The 21,375-nt window shown below is 41.4% G+C and overlaps 1 pseudogene; it reads left to right on the forward strand.

Moving 5' to 3' along the window:
* The first annotated feature begins 3,346 nt into the window (after positions 1-3,346).
* Positions 3,347-19,305, forward strand: LOC127107178 (uncharacterized; annotated as a pseudogene).
* The last annotated feature ends 2,070 nt before the right edge of the window (positions 19,306-21,375 follow it).

Consider the following 21,375-nt stretch of genomic DNA (forward strand, 5'->3'; position numbering starts at 1 on the left):
CCAGGCATCTTTGGCCACTTCACAGTTATTTACCAGCCTGAAAATATTCTTGTCTACACCATTGAATATTGCATTCAAGGCTTTAGAGTTTCCAAGAGCAAGATCATCCTCCTCCTTGGACCATTGTTCTTCAGGCTTCTTCTCAGTAGTGGTTTCTCCTTCTTTAGTGACTACAGAGTGCACCCATCCTGTCAAGACAACTTTCCAAGCCTTGTTATCAAGGGATTTTAAAAAGGCTACCATTCTAGGTTTCCAATAGTCATAGTTAGAACCATCCAAAATTGGTGGCCTATGAACAAATCCTCCATCTCTTTCCATTGTACCAGAAAGTATTGTCCCTAGATCTCACCCAGAACCAGAGCAGGATGCCTGCTCTGATACCAATTGAAATTCTGGTATCAGATATAAGATGTCGAAGGTAATGTCACGACACTGATATCTGGTTATAAACAATGGATAAACAAAACAGAATGGTAAAGCAAATCACACAAGCAATTGTTAACCCAGTTCGGTGCAACTCACCTACGTCTGGGGGCTACCAAGCCAGGAAGGAAATTCACTATAATAGAATTAGTTCAAAGACTATCCGTACACTTCACCAAGTTACAGTCTTTCTCACCCAATCTCTACCCGTGCAATTTCTACCTAAGCACTCTTAGATATGAGAACCCACTCACTTCCCTTACAATCACACACCCGTGATTTTAAACAACAATCCCTTGTGAAAAGAAAATACTTTTCAATTACAAACTCTTGATTTTACTTCACAGTTTCAATCAAGAAGACACACTTTTGATCTTGCTTCAAAGCTTTGATCAAGAAGACAAATCAGTCTAATTCAATCATCAATGGATGACTTGAATGACCTACAGACACAAACCCTAGCTCTCTCTCTAAATTTCGCTCAGTCTTGGTTGTGTGTTCAAACAGGTTTTTTGAGTCCCTTTTTATAGAAACATTGGACATCTTGAAAACCCTAAATATATTTTCCAATCAAATTTTTTTATAACAGCTGTAAAGATCTTCCTGGAAAATAAACAAATCTGGTTGAAATCCCTGATAGAATGTGCCAGCTAGCCATATCTTCAATCAACCAATGATTGCCATTAATTGTGCAATCACAAAACACCAGACATTCATACTGAATTTTCTGTGTACAGGATGTCATGACATCGGGTCTGACATCTGGAAAAAATCCTGCATAATCCAATTTCCTTTTATAGCAGGTACAGCCATATCAGATACCATGACATTGTGTATGTCATCTGAAACAATCCTGCATGAACATGTCTTCCAATTAAGCTCCAGCAGGTACATCCAATATCAGACGCCTTAGCATTGTAAGTGGCATTCTGAAACAATCCTCCATGCACATGTTCTTGAACTCTAGCAGGTACATAGGATATCTTATGTTTAGACATCACACATGACATCTTGTGAACACTCTTTGTTTTACCAAAATTGATGTCAACACTTAGAATCAACACATCAAATTACTAAGTCAATTTTCAATAATACGGAAAAATAATTTATACCATAATACAACAGTACAACAACACCTTAACAATCTCAATACAAAAACATAATAAGAATGAAACAACTACAAAAACAATCATAATCTCACTTAATCACAACAACATATAACATTAAACAACAACAAAAACCTATAATTATCTCAACAAATAGCAAAAACCTAAAACTCAACATGAATGGTGGTGAAATAGATAACGTGTGTAACTGCGGAGAAGAGGAAGAGGCAGAGAAATGGTTTCTGTGTATGCGTCTGTTAGCTGGAGATTTCGACAATTAGGTTGAAGTTCTTTGAAAATATTATGTTTTGGAGAATAATGTAAAAATGGCTTTGTCGAACTATTTATTAAATCTTTTTCTTGGGAGAAAGGACCTTTTTGTCGAAGCTTAAGACTTAGAAGATTTTAGGATATCCATAAGTTCTCTTCGACATAGGCGTTTGGAAGATTCGAAGCTTCGAGCGGGAAGAATTTGAAATTCAAACGAAGTAGTTTCGTCAGGCGAACGCGTGGAAGCATCTGAGACACGCAGCGCTTGAAAACGTCGAACGTGGCAATCATCTGTGAAGAGACCGTTAGGGTCGAATTGCTATAAATAGGATTCTTAGTCTTTAGATTTCAGTGTGTTCAAACTGATATACAAAATTCACTAAAAATACTCAAAGTACCGGAGTGAGAGAAACGAGTCTTTGCTGAAAATGTATGTATGAAGAACACCATGATTACATTTCATGTTATCTTTTTAATGCAAGTTACTTAAATTAAACCATTTACTGTCTTTATTTCCATTTAAGCCTTCTGTCAAATTTCCTTTATCTTCAAAGTCTTTCATCATTGCTTTTACCTTTACATTTACATTTCGTCAAACCTTTATTTCCAGCACCTTTTCAAACTTAAAACCTTTTACTTCAAATTATTTATCTTTACTTTTGCCAATTACCTTTGTTATCTTTAAAAACCCTTTTTACAGAATTACTGCCATTTGTCCTTTATCTTTAAAGTCATAAACCTTTAGATTTCGTTAAGAGTTATTGTCGAAACACTCTTTACTTTGTACCATTAACGCTAGATAAAGAACCCTAATTACCACTCATAAACCAGAAACAAACTTAATCATGAATCAAATCACCATAACACTTGTTCTTGAGACACATGTCCTAGGATCAATCTAGTCGATCATGTGAGTTACCAAGATTAATAATATTAGAGGACTAGCGGTTGTTTGTCAGAAATTACTGGTAAACAAATTGGCACACCCGGTGGGACGGTGTCAAAAGAACTGTTAATTATAATAGTTTGCTTTACTTTTACAAAATTGTTGTTATTCTTTTGAGTTAAAAAATCATAGTGTTGCATGAACCTTAGAAGTGGTAAGATAGCCAACAATTCGCAACCTATAACCAAAAGAAAATACGCAAAAAATATGGTTAATACATCCAGTCAAGGGGAACAAATTCCTCCCCTAGGGAACAGGCACAGTCAGAACGAGTTCGATTGATGCATCCACTGAGATCCCTAGTACACAGGTCATACCAACATCTGGATCCATGACCTTAAATAATTCGACAACACCTAGGCCACCGGGATTTGAGAATTTTAGTCCTTTTAGAGAATACCCATATGGAATGCCATCTACTTCCATGGCAGGACTTCAAAATAATACTTCCATATATACTCAACCCCATAAAACGGTTATTTCGCCAATTCAAAATTCTGGTTCTGGCATGAACCATGTAGGTCGAAATACCCAATCACAAGGATTATCCACCCTATTTCCTACCCTTACAAAGAATAACCAGGTAGCCTTTAGACAGCAAATGGATGCTAGTAACCAGGATATGGTAGGAGTTCTTGCCAGAGAAATGAATACCATTTTTTCTCCCCTAATACAGAATGTAAATAGGACTAACAATGATAATTCCCAAACATACCAACAACTGTCAGCGCAGATGGGACGTATAGCAGATTTCCTAGGCGCCCCTCAGTCCTCTGTTCGACGCAGACCAAACCAAGTTATAATCCAGGAAGAAGAACCAACTATAAATCAGGTTCGACCACCTAGACAAGCACCTGACGAAAGGGTCATGGGGGCAAGATTAGAACAACAGCCAGTTCGACAGGAAGTCCCTGAAGAACAACCTAGGAGAGTAATGATGGTTAATAGAGACCAGGATGCAGACGAAGTAATTCATAGGGGTAGGCAATAAAACATGATGGAAAATAACTTAACTACTATGATAGAGAGAATCATGGCCCAGAATGGTCTGAATACAGGACTTCGACGGCCAAATTATACCTCTTCTTTATCAGAATACATCCTACAAACTGAATTACCAAGGGGTTGTAAAATCCCTAAGTTCACCAAACTCTCAGGGGACATTAGTGAATCCACTATAGAACACATAGCCAGATGCATGACTGAGGCAGGGGATTTGGCGAACAGTGAGAACCTAAGAATGAAATATTTCCCCAGTTCTTTAACGAAGAATGCCTTCACGTGGTTTACCACTTTGCCACCAAATTCCATAGATACTTGGCCTCATTTGGAGAGATTATTTCATGAACAATTCTACATGGGCCAAACTAAGATAAGTCTTAAGGAATTAGCCAGTATTAAAAGAAAATTCACTGAACCTATAGATGATTATCTGAATAGATTCCGTTTGTTGAAATCTAGATGCTTTACAGTAGTGCTTGAACATGAATTGGTCGAAATGGCCGCTGGAGGGTGTAGCACCTCAAATTTGCACCCGCTATTCATGCATACATTTTATTTCTAGGTCATTTGAGTTCTGTTGATCTTGATTTTTGGCATGGTGATATTGTTTGATATGTTGTGTGCTCATAATTGTTTCCAGAATTGTTTGAGTCATTTCTGTTTTAATATGGAATTTTGATTATTGATGATCAATTGCATGCTTTGAAATTGCCTTTACCTTCTCATGCTCATGAAATGACTTTGCTTAATGATATTTGATTTGGTCCTTTTTAGGACATGTTCATGATTGTTTAAATGAGCTTTATGTTGAGTTTTAGTTGCTGTTTTGACTTTTTTCTCCATCTTTGCCCTAGGGGTTTAGACTCACATTTGAGCTTTTGTATTTCAGGATCAAGCCTTTAGCTCCATGGTTGATGTTGCTTCCTCATTTGAGCTTTTGATTTTGATTTGCTTAACTAATGTTGATTGTGTTGTAGGTCCTTGGATGGACTCACTTGAGTTGCATTTGGCTTCCAGTGTGTATATTGGTTGTTTGACTGTTGTTATCTGTTGGTTGTTTGTCTGAACATAGTACTGATTGTTTAGTTTTTCTCACAGGTACTTTAGCCGCTTTAACTCATTGTTTGAGTTGCTTTGCTTGTGGTTGGCATACCACCTAGGTAACTTCCTATTCTCCATGTAGTCTGGAAGACCTGTCATGTTATTTTGGCAGGCACCTGTCTGAAGCCCTCCTTAAGAGGCAATGTTTGTGCTTGTTTACCTTTGTGCCCTGTACATGTAAAGACCTCCTAAGTGAAGAGGCATTGGCAGATAAAAGGGATGTGCAATCCATCCCCTGCTATTCAGTTGAGTCTTTCATCTTGCTCGCACTACGTGCTGATGCATGTTGAATAAACACCCAAGATCATTGTCTATCGAGTCAGTCATGTGGAGTAGAGTTCCTCATTCTGGACTCCCACACTCTCATTGATTGAAGCTCTCCCAGGCCAGGGATAAGAGCTATGAGGTCTGATCCTCATTTCCCATTTCATCTGCTTCACCCTAACTCTCAATGTTAGGGTTAAGAGCTCAAAACACCCATAATAGTTGGCTTATTTGTCGAGGTTGACATGACCCCTTGACTAAAGCCCAGCCTTGTATGAGCCACTTGTTTGCATATAGTGTGTGTGCTTGCTCTCTTGTGCTTGTGTTTGCTTACTTAATGTTTAGGCTAGCTTGCTTCCTGTGCGAGTTAGGACTAGAGACCTCAACATAAGGATCGTATGCATGACAACTTCTAGGCTCGAGTCGTAGTCTCCCTAGTAGCTTGTTATCTCCCTAGTCTCTGGTTAGGATAGAAGTTCTTTCCCTGTTAAGGGGGAACTACGTCGCCCTGATCCTCATACCAGATGAGGTACGTAGGCAGGAGATGAGCCGATCTCTTCGGGCGCCCTTTTTCTTTTTCAACCCCTTGTGTGTGTGCGGAGTCTGACGTAAGTCCAGCGATTGGCAGTCGGTTTCCTGTGTGTGGTTGTGTGTTTGGAGTCTGACGTAAGTCCAGCGATTGGCAGTCGGTTTCCTGTGTGTGGTTGTGTGTTTGGAGTCTGACGTAAGTCCAACGATTGGCAGTCGGTTTCCTGTGTGTTTGGAGTCTGACGTAAGTCCAGCGATTGGCAGTCGGTTTCCTGTGTGTGTTTGTTTGTCCCGAGTCTGACGTAAGTCCAGCGATTGGCAGTCGGTTTCCCGTGTTGTGGGTTTGTTTGGAGTCTGACGTAAGTCCAGCGATTGGCAGTCGGTTTCCTGTTTGTGTTTTGTTTGGCGTGCGTTAGCCGAGCTACGAGTGCTCTGATTCTTCTCTGGTTAGAGAAGATACGTATGCATAGGATGCGATATCCTAGCGAGCACGTTCCCCGCTCCCCTTTTCTTCCATCTATGTTTGTTCCGTGCAGTTTGTGAGCAATCTTTTTAGCAACCTTTCTTCTATTCTTTCTGAGCGTGGATCCCATCGAGTACGATGGATGCGTAGGGGTGCTAATACCTTCCCTTCGCATAACCGACCCTCGATCCCATCAATCTCTGGTCGCGAGACCATTCCTTTCCAGGTTTACTTCGAGCGTTTCCTTTCCCTCCTTTGGGATAAATAACGCACGGTGGCGGCTCTGTGTCTTTTTCCCGCCGGTTTTTCGCGTGATGCGACAGCTGGCGACTCTGCTGGGGAAATGAAGAAGTTGACCTATTGCTGGTCCATCTTCCCTAAGCGAGTCAGTCCTAGCGCTCTCTAGGATAATTTAGGTTGCTTTTACTGCTTCATTTATTGCATTTTGTTTATTATGATGTGATTGTATATATGTGCATTATGTGTTTGCATGCATCATTATGTTGGTTGTGTATCTGTTTCTCTGTTGGGTGGGAATCATAAGAGGTAAAAGGCCCAATACCCAGGCTATGAGTGAACTCTAGGACACCTAGGAATAGAGTGATTCATGGGAAGCGGGTGGTATGGCGCCACTTAGCGGAACATGATATCACGAGCAGTTCAGATCCTGATGGGGTATTATCGTTGCATACATCTGGTGTGTACATGATGATATTCTTGAAAGGGTTATTTATCCTGCGTTTCTCTTGACCTTACCCTGGCCTAGATGACACCCGTGAGTGGGGAGGGAATGAATCATTACAGGTACTGTTGGTGACTTGATCTGTTGGTGACTCTTGGGTCCTGTTGGTAACTTGGTTCTGCAATATGGGTTCCAGATGACCTTGGGTTCCAGATGACTTTGATCTGTGGGTTTCAGATGCCGAATTCATGCCGAAGCTCTGATCCTGTGCCTTGTGATGCATAGCCAGTCAGTCATAGTTGCATCATTTGCATCATAGCATGTTTATTTTCAAAAGAAAGTAACGCAAAAAAAAATGAAAAAATGAATGATGAAAAATGCAAAAAACAGTTAACCCGCATATGTATATCCTTCCCAAGATCATTCATGATAAACAGCATGCGCATCATACGCATCATACACATATCATTCTTGCATTACAGGTGTTCTTGAACAAGACTTCTCATTCTGGTTCCTGTCTTAGGCAGGATTGCTGATCGTCGTCCGCACCGCTACGCTACAAGACTGAATCAACAGAGAAGTATGGATCAAGTTCAGGCTGAGCTAGCAGAAATGAGGGCTAACATGGCCCAATTTATGAGCATGATGCAAGGGGTTGTACAAGGGCAAAAGGAGTTGCGAGCCTTGGCCCAGAGACAAGAAGCTGTGGTTCCACCGATCAACCGTGCTTCACCAGAGGGAGTCCCCGTTAATGACAATGTTGCTGCTACTATTCCCGTCAACAACGATGTTGTGGGTGATGATTGAGGGGTATCAGAATCAATGGACAACCTATTGCTCCAGAGACTGCTAATGCCAGAGTGACCCATGCTCCAGCTCGCCAGCCTGCTCCGTTAGTTGACAGACAGGAAGATATGTTTACTCTCCTCAGTGATGATGATGAGGTTGGAAGGACTGAAGAAAGGGATAGGAAAGTTGACGCTCTAGCTGAGAAAATCTGTGCCATGGAGTGTCAGAACTCTTTGGGATTTGATGTAACCAACATGGGATTGGTTGATGGGCTGAGGATTCCTTACAAATTCAAGGCGCCATCCTTTGACAAATACAATGGCACTTCTTGTCCTCGCACCCATGTACAGGCTTACTACAGAAAAATCTCAGCATATACAGATGATGAGAAGATGTGGATGTACTTCTTCTAGGACAGCTTGTCTGGAGCTTCCTTGGACTGGTACATGGAGTTGAAAAGAGAATCTGTTAGAAGTTGGAGGGACTTGGGTGAAGCCTTTCTGAGGCAATATAAGCATAATATGGATATGGCTCCGAGCAGAACCCAACTGCAGAGCTTGTTCCAAAAATCTGGTGAGAGCTTCAAAGAGTACGCCCAGAGGTGGCGTGAATTAGCTGCAAGAGTGCAACCTCCGATGTTGGAGAGAGAGCTGACTGACATGTTCATTGGAACGCTGCAGGGTGTGTTCATGGACCGTATGGGAAGTTGCCCGTTTGGTAGCTTTTCAGATGTTGTAATCTGTGGAGAAAGAACGGAGAGTCTTATGAAAGCAGGAAAGATACAAGATCCTGGCTCTTCAATTTCTTCGAGTTCTAAAAAGCCATCCTCTGGGGCACCCAGAAGGGGAGAGGGTGAAACAAATGTTGTGCACCGTCGAAGGAATGTGAACAGAGGACAGTATCGTCAGGCTGCTGCTGTGACTATTCCAACAACTCAACTCCAACAGCAAAGAAGATCAACTCAGCAATATCAACATCAACAACATCGTCCTCAACAGCAGGCTTACCAGCCTCACAATGGTAATCAAGCTAGTACGAGTAATGAGAGGAAGAAGATCACTTTTGATCCGATTCCTATGTCATACGCAGAACTGTATCCCTCATTGATGGAACGGAACTTGATTACTCCCAGAGACCCGCCGGCTATACCCGTCAACCCTCGGTGGTGGTACAAGCCTGATCAGCATTGTGTGTATCATTCGGGTGCTCCTGGTCATGACGTGGATAGTTGCTTTCAGCTGAAGAATAAGGTTCAAGACCTTGAGAGATCAGGTATTCTGAGTTTTGAGGACTTAGGTCCCAATGGTAATCGAGCTTGAAGACAACAAGTCCCGGGCTGGCGTTGGCTTTTCTCCTGAGGTCTTCAACGAAAAAGGGTTGTTCAAGAGTGGAGGTTTTATCCACGTCAATCAGAGTGGGAAAGCTGATGATGCAGAGGATACTGACATTTGTCATCCCTGGCGGGATCTGCCATAATTGGGTCGCTGTGGATGTTCCTACAGTCGTTCATAAGTCAGAGTAATAATCACTTTGTTTAAAAACCCTTCTCCCATGCCAAAAGGAGAAGTGATGACATTGTTGGCAACATTTGTGCAATGATATTTTCATTCAAATGAATTCGTGTTAAAACATTTGTTTTTCCATTTGTTTTCCCTTTTTGCTTTTTGCATGAAATTGGTGATCACAAAAAACCCTAAAAACAAGAATAAAAACAATTTCATCTGCATAATGATTGCCTTGTTTGATTTCCAAAAAGCTTTTATATCAAAATCATTATGCAGGTTGATTCTAAAACCCATTGAACATAATGATCCAACGCCATCTCCCAATTTTGAATTCCCTACATTCAAAGCAGAGGAAGATGATGATGAAAGGATTCCTGACGAGATTTCCCGACTTCTTGAGCAAGAAAATAAGATCACTCAGCTGCATCTCGAGAATCAGCAAAACAGTCCAACTGGGGCATTACAAATGTAATAAAAAAAAAGGAAAAGAAAGAGGAGGGTGAAAAATCAAAATCAAAATCAAAATCAAAATCAAAATCAAAAGAAAGAAAAAGGAAAGAAAGAAACAAAAGAATAATAGCACCCTCAAGTCCCCAGTTGACTGATGCTGAATGGATTCAGAGTCGTTACGATCAAGTGAATATGATCGAAAAGAAGAGATTAACTGCCATGTGTCATGGTCAGTTATATCAGCAGAGAATGAAGAAAGCATTCGATAAGAAGGTCAAGCCTCGTGTGTTCCAAGAAGGTGACCCCGTGCTTAAGAAAGTCTTGTCTTTCGCGCCCGATTCCAGGGGCAAGTGGACTCCAAACTATGAAGGACCATATGTTGTCAAGAGAGCCTTTTCCGGCGGTGCTTTGACACTTACAACAATGGATGGGGAGGATTTCACTCGTCCTGTGAATTCAGATGCAGTCAAGAAATACTTCGCCTAAAAAGCAGAATAGCTCACTAAGTTGAACACCCGAAAGGGCGGCTTAGGCAAAAAGGAGCGTCTCGGTGGATTGAAAACCCGAAAGGGCGATCCAGGCAAAAGTTAGAGACATTGAAAAAAAAGAAGTTGCGTCCCGCTAGATTGAGTACCTCACACTGGGGCAATCTAGGCAAAAATTAGGGATTTGACAAGTAACTGCATCTTGACAAGACTGTGTTCTACATCTGTCATCCGCCAGAAAATTCTTGATTCGTCGTCGACTGAAGCTTCGAATACATCGAAATTCAGAATTGGTAGAGAAATGGTCATTATGCTCAATGTAGCCCTCTTCCAATATATATCACCGATTTCAAATTTTGTACAGATCTATAGAGTCTTGCCATTCGCAGACTACCATTCCATCAAATCAATTTGAGCTTTTATCCAATTATTTGCACTCTTATTTGTTTCAATTCAACAAATGTTTTGCATGTTTTAATTGATAAAATATCATTGTTTTCAAAATAAACAAATCTTTCACAAAATTGTTCTTAAACAAAGAGAACATTTACGATGATGGAAAGATACTTAGGAGATCTACAGTGCTCTCCCAAGGGTGGTATGATTCCCAACAGGGTAAGACTTTTGTTCATATCTCTGGCATAACTGGATCTTTTTCCTGTAGAACCTTTCATGGTTTCTCCTCAGCGAGGGTGCTCAGTGCAGTATTGTTTGAAGTTGTTCATCTTCATTTCCCCGGCAGTGCAGCATTCTTCCTCCAAGCCCTATTAGCCCCTATTGTGGTACATCCCCAGTAGAGTGTTGTTTGAGCCCTATTGTGGGTCATCCCCAGTAGAGTGTTGTTTGAACCCTATGGTGGGTCATCCCCAATAGGTTGCTGTTTGAACACTTTTGTAGGCCAGTTCCCAAGCAGAGTGTTTGTTGAAGACCTCAGTTTTCTTCTCTCCAGCAGAGAAGTCTTATCTTCTCCCTAGCATGGGTGCTTTTCTGTGAAGATTCGGTATTTGGTGGATTGACATTCCAGTACTCCATCATTTCCTCGGATAGATCCAGCGAAGTTGTTGGCATGATGAACTTTATCAATACCTACCTATCCCCACCAAAGATCTGGTTGCTTCTTGGTATCTTTGACCCCCAACATGAGTTGCTGTTGTGGCAGTGTTTACCTGTGCTATGAACTCTTTTCTCCGGTTGTGACTGACGATCCCTCCGGAAGCCTCTTGTGGTCTTCCTCCCCTGCAGGGTGGTGTTGTCCCCGGATATCCCAGTCTCCGGCAGATCTCTTTTGCTCTCGGGTGATCTTTTGGCTTTCCCTCTGGAAGGGTAGTACCGGGTGGTTGATTTCGGGACCTATGTGTGTTAGACATGTCTGTTTATCAGCATTCATCATGCATAATGCATATACGCATAATCATAGCATTCAGATATTCATGTTGCATCTTTTGCCGTATATTTGCGGATTGTTGTCTCCTACTAATTGGTGATACAGATCTCCCTAGTAGATCTCCCCAAGCATATGTTGGTGTGTCTGATCTCTCCATATAGAGTCAGCCCCTTAAGTAGAAAGTGTCTACCATTTCCTTCTGCACTCCCCACTGAGTTATATCCTCGTGGATGACGGTTGTTTCCGTTCCCTCCCTACACACATAACGGGATGGGTTTTCCCTATTGAGTTCTTTCCTCATTAGGATGAGTCTTGATTCAGTTCCCCTTTTTGGATCGATCCTAAATTGTTTTCCTACTGGCCGTCTCTTGTGCCTCCCTGTGGTATAAATGAATAGTTGCTCACTAACCGGCACTCATTCATCTTATCCTCAGCGGGAGTTGTTGGCTTCTACCTACGAACCGGTAGTTGTAAGTCCTATCTTTACGGTTTTCTACCTACTAACCGGTGGTTATAAATCCTCTTTTCTCCCATTCTGTTCCTCAGCAGATTGTTGTGGTCTTCTACCTACTAACCGGTAGATGTGAACCCTCTTTTCTCCCCTTTGTGGAGTCAACCCTTGTGCTCATCCTAGTCGATGACGGTTACGTTTCCGTGGTTTTCTACCTACGAACCGGTAGATGTAATCCCCTCTTTGCGGTTATCATTATCTAGTTTTCGGTATTGATAGTCCTTTTCCCTTTTGGATATTTGCTTTGATTAAGCAATCTTATCCCCGGCGGGTCTTCCCCTTCCTTTTGGATAATTGCTCCGAGTAAGCCATTTTATCCTCAGTGGGTCCTCTTTCTTTCACCGTTTGCTGGTAATGTTTGGGGTTCCCCTTTTTGATTGGTCATCTTTACATACTTAGTCTGGTATCCCGATGCCTTTCTTTTCGGTTGATTTATCCTTTGACAACCTACAACCCGGTTATGGATGATCTTCCAGGCGAGAGTATTATCTACGTTTTGACGGCTATAGATAATACATCTCATGCACTCTTCGGTTGAAGTTTTGTCCTTCCCCGTGGAGTAAGATTCGTATTCCTTGTGGAATCGAATATCCATCCTTTAACAAGTTTGCTTTCGCTCTCTTCAGGATGATGAGTGTTTTAGAACACACACCAATTCACGATTTTGGTCGATCTATCCTTTGTCAACCTACAACCCGGTTATGGATAATCTTCCATGCGAGTATATTATCTACGTTTTGACGGCTATAGATAATATATCTCATGCGCTCCTCGGTCGAAGTTTTGTCCTTCCCCGTGGAGTAAGATTCGTATTCCTTGTGGAATCGAATATCCATCCTTTAACAAGTTTGCTTTCGCTCTCTTCAGGATGATGAGTGTTTTGGAACACACACCAATTCACGATTTCAGTCGATTTATCCTTTGACAACCTATAACCCGGTTATGGATAATCTTCCTTGCGAGTATATTATCTACGTTTTGACGGCTATAGATAATATATCTCATGCACTCTTTGGTTGAGCCCTTTGTTTGTTTCCCCAACTGAGTAAGATTCGTATTCCTTGTGGAATCGAATATCCATCCTTTAACAAGATTGCTTTTCTAGCTCTCTTCAGGATGATGAGTGTTTTGGAACACAAACCAATTCACGCCTTGGTCGGTCACCTGTTATATGCCTACAACCCGGTATCCTCGGTGTTCCTTCCTGTCTGCTCCCTATTGCGACCTTGGTCCCCGGTGGAGTCAGATTTTCCTGAGTCGAAATATGCCTATTCAGGTTTTCCTCAGATGTTTTTGGTTGATTGATATCTCTCACCCGGGCACCGGTCTTTGATATCCATTCTTCCCGAGCTTGTTACCTACTAACCGGTGAGACCTCCCTCTTTCTTGCTTCCCCAAGAGAGTCTCTTATAGACAGTTGTTGCTGTGTTGGCGTCTTCCCCAATACATGCATGTTCCCGGCAGGGATATCTTGTTGAGTCCTTCATATTCGTCCGTTGACGTCTAGTCGTGGTTTCTTTATTCCTATTCGTCCGTTGACGTCTAGTCGTGGTTTCTTTATTCCTATTCGTCCGTTGACGTCTAATCGTGGTTTCTTTATTCCTATTCGTCCGTTGGCGTCTAGTCGTGGTTTCCTTCTCCCATTCATCTGCTGATGTCTGGTTGAGTCCTTCCTATTCGTCCGTTGGCGTCTAGTCGTGGTTTCTTTCTCCCATTCATCCGTTGATGTCTGGTTGAGTCCTTCCTATTCGTCCGTTGGCGTCTAGTCGTGGTTTCTGTCTCCGATAAAAAAAAAATCCCCAGTAGAGTCGTTGGTAAACGTCTTGTCTGGTCCAGTAATAAATATCAAATCCCCATTGGGAGATGCCATTGGTGAATAATCTTTTCTTCGCTTCATCCCCCGCATAGTGCAAATTCCAGGTCCTTTTGGTATTCAATCCCTGATTACCTTGAAAGTATGACAGCCGTTGCTCTCATCCGTTCAGGTTCTCAGTTGATTGAATAGGGGCAGCTGTAGCACCTCAAATTTGCACCCCCTATTCATGCATACATTTCATTTTTAGGTCATTTGACATCACATTAACATTGCATTAACATTGCATAGTACCTTGCATCTTATCAGTCAAGACTGGTATCAGGAGAATTCATCTGTGCAAGAGACCAAGGTTTTTCCATGAGATATAGGCCCTATGGGTGTTTTAGAGAGCTTACATGAATCAAGGTTCATTTTGAAGCCAGTGTACCAAGTGTTAGAGGCTCAAAGTCCACAGTGCAGTTTCAGGTCATCTGGGGCCCATAAAAGTCAATTGCAAGTCAACTGAGGGCTAGGAGGTGGAAAAATGGTTTGAGACACTTCATTAATGTCCCAAAGAGGTTTATTCAACATGTCAAACTCATACCTTGAAGATTTTGAAGCCAGATCAAAAGTTTCCCAAAATGGAAAGTGACCTGTAATTTCAAATTTCCAAAAATGGCAAGTTTTTGGACCAACTTCAACTTGACTTTCCAACATCAAAGAAGCTTCAAATGAATTTTTGTCCAACATGAAAGTTGAATATCTCTCTCTCCCATTTCCAAAAAGTCCAAGATCATGAGCATCTGATGCATGGTTGAGGAGATATGATCCAATCATTGCCAAGTGCGCATGGAACTTCCAAGAGCCATAACTTTTGACTCATAACTCCAAATTGAGTGCTCCTTTTTGCATAATTCTTCTCATGACATGAACTTTCCAAATCATTCATCACATTACATGGAATTTCATCACATAATCATTTGCTTATTCATGTGATTTTTGGAGGGAAAATCATGAATTCAAAATTGGTGCATCATATGGACTTTTTAACCATTCCAACATGTTCATAGGGGGATTTTAAGTGAAATTGCATGGCCATTGTTACTGTTCACGTGGGATTGCATGCATGGGGTGAAAAAACCAAATTTTGCATAACACCTCTTTTCTCATTAAAATTTAATTAGCCAAGCCTAAGCATGATTAAGAAATGGATTAACATGTCATATAAATAGTTAATCATAACAGAATTTTCAGAATAAAAAAATTCTAGATCTAGATCCAAAATTTCCCTCCAAAATTTCTCTTCTTCCAAATTCAAAAATTCTTCAAAGAACACTTGATTTTTCTTCCATATTCTTGTTCTCTGGTATTGATTTAGTGTAGATCAAGCATTGGATCATTGAATTCGAGCAGAATTTATGCATACTCCAAGCAAGAACATGAAGATGGAAATTGTTGATTGAGCTAGATCCAAGCATCTCCAGGCCTCAATTTCAACTTCAAGCTTTATAACAGTGATACAGGAGTGAATTTGAATGCTTGCCAAGCCTTGAACCTACCACTGCCATTGTTGAAGCTTCAAGAGGTCAGATTTTTGAGCTTCTTAATTCATGTTTTTATTGCCATAGACTTGTAGTTCATTGCTTGCTGATCACGCTGATATAAAATTCTTGAAAAACGGACAAATATTGAAGAAGATATGATGAATTAAAGTCTTGATGCATAAACATGTTTTCATTCGATTTGCATTTTTTATGAAGAATTAGGATTAAATATTAGTGGATTCGTGATCTACACGTCAAGACGAGTCCAACCATGTATAGTTTCAAAAATTTTGCAAAAAAAATTGAGTGAAGCTACTGTTCACCCACCGTCTTCATGAGGAAGACGGTGGTTTCCACCGTACCAGCCGCCACTAGGAACAGTGCACAGCGCACCTGCAAACCCTAGCCAAAACGTTGTCGTTTTGTTCAGCGAGCCAAACCCCCATTCGATTCCATGCTCCAGCATTTCGTCCTTTTTTTTTCCATTTTTATTCCTTGGCCAAACGACGTCGTTTGGTGTGTAGCGCTGGACCACGCTTCGATCCTGGCTGAAGGCAATTCCACATTCATTACTCATTTTCATTATTTCATGTTTTTCTTCAATTTTTATTTCATTTTATGCATGATATTCAAAAAATCCTAAAAAATAGTAGAATAATCCAATTAATTTCAGGTTCTTTCCTACATGATCCTGTGAATGTCTAAAATTTTATGGTGTGGATTTTAGGATTTTATCATTTCTGGAAATTAAATGGTGCTGAATTATTTGAACATGTATGCATTTGTACCATGCCTCATTCTTTCTATTGTGAAATGCTCAATAATGATCTAATTGACATGAAATTTTGCATGATGATTCTTAACATGATGATTGATTTGTGAGATTTTATTTGGCATTTTTTGCTATCTCCTTCTCTGTTTGGTACACATGGACTTTATGTGTGACAATGTGTGTCACACAATTGGAAGTCTTGCTTGTGCATTTTATTTCTAGGTCATTTGAGTTCTGTTGATCTTGATTTTTGGCATGGTGATTTTGTTTGATATGTTGTATGCTCATAATTTTTTCCAGAATTGTTTGAGTCATTTCTGTTTTAATATGGAATTTTGATTCTTGATGATCAATTGCATGCTTTGAAATTGCCTTTGCCTTCTCATGCTCATGAAATGACTTTGCTTAATGATATTGATTTGGTCCTTTTTAGGACATGTTCATGATTGTTTAAATGAGCTTTATGTTGAGTTTTAGTTGCTATTTTGACTTTTTTCTCCATCTTTGACCCTAGGCTTTGCCCTAGGGGTTTAGACTCACATTTGAGCTTTTGTATTTCAGGATCAAGCCTTTAGCTCCATGGTTGATGTTGCTTCCTCATTTAAGCTTTTGATTTTGCTTTGCTTAACTAATGTTGATTGTGTTGTAGGTCCTTGGGTGGACTCACTTGAGTTGCATTTGGCTTGCAGTGTGTATATTGGTTGTTTGACTGTTGTTATCTGTTGGTTGTTTGTCTGAACATAGTACTGATTGTTTAGTTTTTCTCACAGGTACTTTAGCCGCTTTAAATCATTGTTTGAGTTGCTTTGCTTGTGGTTGGCATACCACCTAGGTAACTTCCTATTCTCCATGTAGTCTGGAAGACCTGTCATGTTATTTTGGCAGGCACCTGTCTGAATCCCTCCGTAAGAGGCAATGTTTGTACTTGTTTACCTTTGTGCCCTGTACATGTAAAGACCTCCTAAGTGAAGAGGCATTGGCAGATAAAAGGGATGTGCAATCCATCCCCTGCTATTCAGTTGAGTCTTTCATCTTGCTCGCACTACGTGTTGATGCATGTTGAGTAAACACCCAAGATCATTGTCTATCGAGTCAGTCATGTGGAGTAGAGTTCCTCATTCTGGACTCCCACACTCTCATTGATTGAAGCTCTCCCAGGCCAGGGATAAGAGCTATGAGGTCTGATCCTCATTTCCCATTTCATCTGCTTCACCCTAACTCTCAATGTTAGGGTTAAGAGCTCAAAACACCCATAACAGTTGGCTTGTTTGTCGAGGTTGACATGACCCCTTGACTAAAGCCCAGCCTTGTATGAGCCACTTGTTTGCATATAGTGTGTGTGCTTGCTCTCTTGTGCTTGTGTTTGCTTACTTAATGTTTAGGCTAGCTTGCTTCCTGTGCGAGTTAGGACTAGAGACCTCAACATAGGGATCGTATGCATGACAATTTCTAGGCTCGAGTCGTAGTCTCCCTAGTAGCTTGTTATCTCCCTAGTCTCTGGTTAGGATAGAAGTTCTTTCCCTGTTAAGGGGGAACTACGTCGCCCTGATCCTCATACCAGATGAGGTACGTAGGCAGGAGATGAGATGATCTCTCTGGGCGCCCTTTTTCTTTTTCAACCCCTTGTGTGTGTGCGGAGTCTGACGTAAGTCCAGCGATTGGCAGTCGGTTTCCTGTGTGTGGTTGTGTGTTTGGAGTCTAACGTAAGTCCAGCGATTGGCAGTCGGTTTCCTGTGTGTGGTTGTGTGTTTGGAGTCTGACGTAAGTCCAGCGATTGGCAGTCGGTTTCCTGTGTGTGTTTGTTTGTCCGGAGTCTGACGTAAGTCCAGCGATTGGCAGTCGGTTTCCCGTGTTGTGGGTTTGTTTGGAGTCAAACGTAAGTCCAGCGATTGGCAGTCGGTTTCCTGTTTGTGTTTTGTTTGGTGTGCGTTAGCCGAGCTACGAGTGCTCTGATTCTTCTCTGGTTAGAGAAGATACGTATGCATAGGATGCGATATCCTAGCGAGCACGTTCCCCGCTCCCCTTTTCTTCCATCTATGTTTGTTCCGTGCAGTTTGTGAGCAATCTTTTTAGCAACCTTTCTTCTATTCTTTCTGAGCGTGGATCCCATCGAGTACGATGGATGCGTAGGGGTGCTAATACCTTCCCTTCGCATAACCGACCCTCGATCCCATCAATCTCTGGTCGCGAGACCATTCCTTTCCAGGTTTACTTCGAGCGTTTCCTTTCCCTCCTTTGGGATACATAACGCACGGTGGCGGCTCTGTGTCTTTTTCCCGCCGGTTTTTCGCGTGATGCGACAGAGGGTTAGACTATTCCATTAGGAAAAAGTTAGATACCCAATATCTAAGAGATATGGCCCAATTAGCAGACAGGGTTCGACAGGTCGAACGTTTAAAAGCTGAAAAGGCCAGAGCAAATAAGAATTATAAGAAAGAAAGGGTTGCTTATGTCGAAGTCGAAGATAAGGAGTCTGAAATTTCTAATGACCCATATGGTCTCGAGGAATTCGAAGTAGATTTGGCTGAATTAAAAGAAGCACCACCTTATGCTTATAAATTACTTACACCTTCAAATGGCAGGAACCCTGTCGAAACTGAAAAGAATGATAGATTTCCTAAAAAGACGTACACATTTGATGTTACCAAATGTGATGAAATCTTCGATTTATTAGTAAAAGATGGCCAAATGATAGTGCCTCCTAATACCAAAATTCCTCCGTTCGAACAACGGAAGAAAAGAGGCTTCTGTAAATATCATAATTTTTTAGGCCATAAAACCTCACAATGCTTTCTTTTCAGGGATCTTATTCAGAATGCGATTAAGGATGGCCGCCTCAAGTTCGCTGACAAGGGAAAAAACCAGATGAAGGTTGACGCTGACCCCCTCAACATTGCTGACACAAATTATGTTGAACCTGTCAAAATCAACATGATTTACATGGTGGAAGTGAAGGTTGTGAAGGAAACAGGAACTGAAGGCTATGTGCTAGTTGGAAAGCAGGCTACTGATGGCCTAAATAATGATGTTCCCTTTGGAATTTCTGTCGAAGGTGAACAGGTTGCTGAGGTCGAACCAAAGGTCACTGAAGGTCTTAATGGGAAGGCAACTAAGGCTATTGAGGGCCTAAGGAAGAAATTTGAGGAAATTTCAATCGCTGATGGCGCCAATCTAGGTGTCAACATGGTGGATCTGAACCAACCCCCTTTTGGAGATGGAGGAAGTGGAGAGGTGTCTGAAGATAGAGCAAGAGGGAATGCAGTTTGGCTATCCCAAAGCCAATGAGAGCCTACGTGAATACCTTTGGAGGTGTCACAAAAGAAATTCTGGCATGTTTCTGTGCCTGTTAGATGCCCAAAAGTGCTTATTTGAGCTATCATATGTGGGCATCTTTCACTCTTTTTCCTTGCTAAAATTGTCAAAACCACATTTGTTTTACATAGAATGCATTACATTGATAAACAAGCTTGGTGCCTTTGATTTGTGTGTTATTGTGTAGGAAAAAGGCATGAACTAATTGAAAATGAAGACACAAGAAAATTGGCAAAGGAACCAAAGAATACAAGCATTCATCAGCCTGCTCGCTAGGCGAGGCTGTGGCGAAGCACTGCTTCGCTAGGCGAGCTCCAGGCGAAAAGCCCCAGTAAATTGTCAAATTAATTCGCCAGGCGAGCTGAAGGCGAAGGTGGTAGCGAGTTCGTTCTGTTTTGGTGAAAAACGCAGCCAGCACTCACTCGCTAGGCGAAGCTCTAGCGAGTCCCCAGCGAGCATTCCAGTAGCAAAACCTCTCAACCTCGCTGGGGCGAAGGTTGAAGCGTGTCCTTCGCTAGGCGAAGGTATGTTCGCTAGGCGAACATGACAGTTCAGCAGGCCCTGTTTTCTCTGGGCGCAGGGGCCTTATGTGCCCATTTTAGACCCTCGCTAGGCGAGCCATTCTGCTCGCCTAGCGAACATGACAGCCCAGCAGTGGTCTATAAGTAGCAGGTGCCACTTTTGAGCACCATACCTCATTTTTACCAACTTTTTCCACTTTTGTACTTTCTTCTAGATATTTTTGCAGCATTGTTCTTGGGATCTTTATGCCCTAGTTTTCATTTCTCTTCATCTGAGAACCATCTTCTACAAAAAGAAGGTGGATTCCCATCCAACTTCGATTATCCGACTTGGATGTTGATCAACCTTCTTTCCTTACTTGCCGGCCAAGCTACCATGAAAATGAGTAGCTAAGTCATCCATTTGTCAAGGTTAGATGTAGGTGATTACTAGCTTTGTGTGTAAATGTAAGGATCCTCATATGTAAACTCTTTAATGGTAAATATATGATGAAAACTTTGTTTCTATTTAAAACTCTTTGTGTTGGTTTATGATCGAGAGATGTTTACCGACTCTTGACCTAGGTTTTCATCCAAACTTGTTTGTTAGCTAGAGATAGTAACGAATGATTTTGTTCACCATAAGGTTGAACCAAAAAGTTGTCATTTTGCTAGATTGTGTTCGAGAGAAACAATGGATCAAAATGGCAAAACTCACAATATGTGTTCGAGAGAAACATATTGAGAGGACTTTGTGAAATGATTTATCATCTAAAGGAGTTTATAAGATTGTTGACCGAGCAAATACATGCAAAGTGATCATTGAAACCTAACTTTGGCAATATTTCTCATTTATTCAAACCAAAACCTTTACCGTAATTTATTACTTTTTATGCAAGATAACTTGATTAAAACCAAAACCCTATTGTTACATTGAGCTACGATTAATACAACCATCGAACGGCGGTGATATCTTACAATCCCTGTGGATACGATAACAAAAACCCGACACGAAATATACACATTTCAACAAAATGGCGCCGTTGCCGGGGATTGTAAATTGATATTGCGAGCATCGCAATGGTTGTTTAAGTTTTAGCTTGTGAATTTTTGACTTGTGCTTGTAATTTGTTTGGTTTAGAGTGCAGCTTACGTTTTATGCGAGGGCAAATCCCTGTGGACGAACTTCTTTTTGATCCTGAGATCGAGAGAACCGCAAGGAGGCTCAATAGCAAAACGAGACGTAGGAGGCAACAGGCTAGACAACGCCAAGAGCAAGGAGAAGGTTCTTCAACCACAAATCCACACCCATTCATACCAAACATGGAGCCACAACCACCACCACCTATTTCTACTCCATGTATCAATAGTCCAAGGAACACCGCTCAGTTTGCCAACCACACGGGAAGGCAAGCTGAGATGAAAACGGGAACTCTGAATTTATTATATGGGAGTCCATTCACCGGAATGGACCATGAAGACCCATTTGCTTTTCTCACAAAATTTTATGAGATAGCATTGGCTGCCGGAGTGGATCAGGCTC

The sequence above is a fragment of the Lathyrus oleraceus genome, chromosome 1 (genome assembly GCF_024323335.1).
Source record: "Lathyrus oleraceus cultivar Zhongwan6 chromosome 1, CAAS_Psat_ZW6_1.0, whole genome shotgun sequence".
NCBI classification, from domain to species: domain Eukaryota; kingdom Viridiplantae; phylum Streptophyta; class Magnoliopsida; order Fabales; family Fabaceae; genus Lathyrus; species Lathyrus oleraceus.